Source organism: Galeopterus variegatus, unplaced genomic scaffold (genome assembly GCF_000696425.1).
Source record: "Galeopterus variegatus unplaced genomic scaffold, G_variegatus-3.0.2 Scaffold12942, whole genome shotgun sequence".
NCBI classification, from domain to species: domain Eukaryota; kingdom Metazoa; phylum Chordata; class Mammalia; order Dermoptera; family Cynocephalidae; genus Galeopterus; species Galeopterus variegatus.
In genome coordinates, this window is record NW_007739053.1 from 31,773 (window position 1) to 36,801 (window position 5,029).

General features: G+C 43.9%; 1 long non-coding RNA gene across 1 annotated transcript in view; it reads left to right on the forward strand.

Annotated features, from left to right (window-relative positions):
• Nucleotides 1-5,029, forward strand: part of LOC103581387 — an 8,361-nt gene that overhangs the window by 1,005 nt on the left and 2,327 nt on the right. Inside the window, exons 2-3 of the long non-coding RNA XR_549660.1 lie at nt 528-676; nt 1,677-1,965. This is a non-coding gene — a long non-coding RNA (uncharacterized LOC103581387). The remainder of the gene's footprint in view (nt 1-527; nt 677-1,676; nt 1,966-5,029) is intronic.

A 5,029-nucleotide genomic window follows, 5' to 3' on the forward strand; every position in this document is an offset into this window, starting at 1 on the left:
CCGAGGCCACACACTGGCCCTCTCTGCACGGGTGTCTTGAATGACTGAGATCTCTGTTGAGTTCTGCGCGTTACAGGTGGCGAACACCGGCTCTGTGCCTCTCAAAGTGGCCCATAGTTTTAGCCACGAGGCCCCGTGAAATGCGTTGCTCTGCGGGGTTTCGGGGATGCCTCCAGACCTCTGGGTGGCTCCCCAACCGCTTCGCCTCCGTGTGGGCCGGGCGGGACGGGGAGCAGCCCAGGATCAGACTGATAAAAGAATTAGCGAAAGACTCTCGTGGCTGTTACTCGATTGTGTATTGAAGGATGGAGCCCGTGTCCAGCAAGCAGTCGAAGAAACCCATCCTCCCTCAATGTAGCTCCATGCCTAAAATAGGTCCACAATAAATACTTGATTTGAGAAGGATCTGTTTTAATAGGAAGGTCCTTTCCTCAGGTCCAAGTATGAGGAATTTGCCTAATATTGGTAGGAGTGACTTCATCACTTTAATTCCTTGTTTAACAGTTTTTGCTCTTTCTCTGATACAGAAAGTGACTGTTCCTGTTGAAGCCTTGAGCAGTGATCTAGCAGGTGTGTAAAGCTGGTCGTGCTTCTGTGCCCCTTGGTTCATTTCATACGCAGGAAGAGGAGCCTTACTGAGATTGCTGTTACCATACCTGCCTGTCACCTTGCTAAGGTTGGTTGTTGTGTGAGTGTTTTGTCATATGCCGTCATGGAGGCCAAGGTGGAGGGAAAGGAAATGGGGGCAGATGCTGAGGCCCCAGAGGTCACAGTTAGAGAAGGCTAATATTGCTGAAGTGCTACGACTGAGGGGGCACTGCCCTGTCCCCTAGATTACAGTGAGCCAAATGTCTAGTTTGAGAGCAAGGAGATATTTCTCCTCTTGGTGTTAATAATCAGTGCATCCTGACAAAGACCCCAGTTTGTTACCAGTAGCCAGTTCTTCAGGAATCCAGATCATTTTCCATATTCCCACTTATAGAGAGGCCACTCTCCTCCCTTAGTCCCCCAGTCTGCCAAGAATGATTGTCAGTTATGCGTGAACTATCTGCCTGCTTAGGATCCAATTTTTTTTGAGGTGACAGGTATCCATGATGTCCAGTTCTCCTTTGATAATATATAAGTCTTGTGCTGCCCTTTTCCTGAGGCAGGCAAGGTGAGATGAAAGACTTAGAGTTGGCCAAACTGGCTAGGCAGCTGCTGCACATACACTATTGGTGATAACTGAGGAAGGTCAGGACATTGTGTTGCATTTTGAGTTTCTACCATTATAGGAACGAGGTCTAGTACTGTAAGCCCCCAGACCCAACCTGTGTCTGAGACCTAAGCAAAGCCTGAGCATTTTAGCTAAGACCATCCACGAAGTTGCCACCTTCTAGCCTCTGCCCTTTGATAAGCTGACCCAAGTCCCAGTAACTTCATTGTCAGAAACAGATGCCACCACTTATAGTGGTGCTGCTGCCTTTGAGACACTGAGAATCCAGCCCCAAGACTCCTGCACGGTTCCCTTCTTTCCATCCAGTGGCGTGGGTAGTAAGAGATAAGCACTGGCTAAAGCAGCTTGTTTATTCAGAATAAATTCACAGCTGCTTAAAGATTTTAAAAATCTTTTTTTTCTCGACAGAAACATAACTGAGTGATGAAATCAGTTTTCTTTTTCAATTTTTTTTTTCCAGAGCTGAGGCTTTAAAGACCTCAGGGACTGCTTTCAGTACTCACAGAAACCACTTACACCCTGGTGATGGCACAGAGGGACTGTTTTCTTACTCTTCATCTGAAAGACTGTCAAGAAGGAAGGCAAAGATAGAGCAATTGGATCTCTGACTCTCCTTGTAGCCTCTGATCTCAGACCTTATTAAACCCGTTTCTGAGCCCAAGGACAAAGATCAATTGAACAAATGATTTTGAGTCATGAATGAAAAATCTTGCTCTTTCCATAATGAGAAGGAATTAAGAGATGGACAGGTAAGCAAGCGCTCCCACGTGGGAAAGAAGGTGATGGTTTGGGATATATCATTAATAATAATAAGACAGTATATATCAAGGGAATGTGCAGCTTTAGAAATATTTAGGAAAAACCCTCATTATAGTTCTCTTTGTTCTGTTTGAAGGAGCTTCTATCCACCTCTGGGTCAAATTGCCTTTCCTGATAGCTTGTTTTCTAAGTGGGTTATAGGATTTTGTTTTGGATTTGCTTAGGAAGGAGAGAGAGTGGCAATGAGGAATCACCCAAGAAATCTGTACTTCATTGATTTGGATCGTTTACCTTATTGGCCTCTTCCCTGGGAAATACTTGCTGTGGCCTGATCATTCTCAGGACTCAGTTCATTGTGACATGTTGTATTAGTCTGTTTTGTGTTGCTATAACAGAAATACGTGAAACTGGGTAATTTATAAGTAAAAGAGGTTTATTTGGCTTACAATTCTGGGACGGCTGCATCTGGCATGGGCCTCAGGCTGCTTCTACTCATGGCAGAAAGTGGCAGGCAGCCAGCGGGTACAAGCAGATCACATGGAGAGAGGAGGCAAGAGAGAGAGAGGGGAGGTGCCAGGGCGTCTTTAAACAACCAGCTCTCATGGGAACTAATAGAACGAGAACTCAGTCATTACACCCCCTTCCCCAGGGAGAGCATTAATCCTTTCATGAGGGATCCACCCACATGACCAAAACTGCCACATTGGGAATCAGATTTCCACATGAGTTTTGGTGGGGACAACACATCCAAACTCCATCACATGTCTTTGTATGAGCCTGGCAGCTGACCCTATATTCCTTACCTTTCACCCTACCTTGCCTGCCCAGAAATGAAATGTAGCCTATGGGATTTGGTGGCCATGTGGGGACAAATCCTTTACTCTGGGACTCCAGGAAGGTTTTCTTCACTGTAGTAAGACAGGCGAACTATTCTTCCAGAGGGAAGTCTTTGGACACTGGAGTGGACTGAATTGGAGAAAGACAGGAAAATTGAAATTAATCATGGGTATACAGACTCCTGTGGCGAGTTGTTTAGTTCCATGAATCAAAAAAATATTTGTGAGATAAAATTTCAGTAAAATTGGGGGCCGGCCTGTGGCTCACTCCGGAGAGTGTGGTGCTGATAACACCAAGGCCACGGGTTCGGATCCCTATATAGGGATGGCCAGTTCGCTCACTGGCTGAGCGTGGTGCTGACAACACCAAACCAAGGGTTGAGATCCCCTTACCAGTCATCTTTCAAAAAAAAAATNCCACCCACATGACCAAAACTGCCACATTGGGAATCAGGTTTCCACATGAGTTTTGGTGGGGACAACACATCCAAACTCCATCACATGTCTTTGTATGAGCCTGGCAGCTGACCCTATATTCCTTACCTTTCACCCTACCTTGCCTGCCCAGAAATGAAATGTAGCCTATGGGATTTGGTGGCCATGTGGGGACAAATCCTTTACTCTGGGACTCCAGGAAGGTTTTCTTCACTGTAGTAAGACAGGCGAACTATTCTTCCAGAGGGAAGTCTTTGGACACTGGAGTGGACTGAATTGGAGAAAGACAGGAAAATTGAAATTAATCATGGGTATACAGACTCCTGTGGCGAGTTGTTTAGTTCCATGAATCAAAAAAATATTTGTGAGATAAAATTTCAGTAAAATTGGGGGCCGGCCCGTGGCTCACTCCGGAGAGTGTGGTGCTGATAACACCAAGGCCACGGGTTCGGATCCCTATATAGGGATGGCCGGTTCGCTCACTGGCTGAGCGTGGTGCTGACAACACCAAACCAAGGGTTGAGATCCCCTTACCAGTCATCTTTCAAAAAAAAAATAATAATAAATAAATAAAAATAAAATTTCAGTAAAATTTTGAGACAAATATTTGGCGCCTCATACTATGCTAATGGATGTGGGAACACATCCTTTTATTCTTATAAAAGGAATATAAGAGAAGGTCCCTATGCAGGCCTTTTGCAGAGGAACTTGTGCTACAGACAAGGGCTATAGAACTTAGAGAAGTGGGACACCATTGTGGCCCCAGGTGGAAAGAAACGCCACCTTGCGGAGGTGGAACTGATCTTGAAGGAACTGGAGGACACAGAGATGGGCAGGGGGTAGTTATTCTGGAGGAAAACCATATGAATCAAGGGATAGAGGAGAGGAGAGGAACACAAGTGTGTTCATTGGATTGCAGTGGGAGATAATAGTGCTTAGGCATCATGAGGCCAGTTATGGGGGGAGTTTGCTCAGCTGCGGTGTGTTTTAGCCTCCATTCTTGCATCCGGGATGTAAAGATATCACAGGTGTGATTAAGGAGCATTAGTTGGCAAAAATATGCAGGAGGGATTAGAGTCACAGGATGACCTGGGATTCCAGGGCCTTGGCATAAGCAATGATTTCTTTATTGTTATTTTCTTTTAATTATTATTTTTTCTTTTATTTATTTTAGAGAAAATAACATAGTCACATGGTTCAAAATCCAAACAGTACAGATGGATATACATATAGTGAAAAAACTGCCTTTCACCCTTGTTCCCCAGCCACCCAGTTTGCCTGCTGGAGGCAAAGTTATACTTTCTTGGTTATAACTCTGGAAATAGTCTTTGCAGAGACAAGCAAATACATTTATGTATTTTTTAAAAATACAATGGTAAAATAGCTTTTTCACTTAATAGATCGTGAACGTTGTCCCATATCGCCACTGAAGCATTCTCTCATTCTTTTTTATGGCTCTCTACTCAGTGGATATGCTTTAATTTGTTTAATCAGTCCATTAGTGGGTATTTAGGGTCTTCCCAGCCTTTTGCTATTATACACAATGTGGCAATGAATAGTAGTGTAAGTGTAAACATGTTATTTTGCACATAGATGAGTGTATCTATTAAATATGTTACTAGAATACATTTGCAGGCCCAAAATGTACAAAACATGCATGATTTCGTCAGGTATCGTCAAGCCATAGAGATGGTAACAATCTATTCTTCATTATATTGTAACACTGGGCACTCTGGCTAACGTAGTATGTCACCAAACTTTTTTTTTTTTTTTTTTTTTTTTT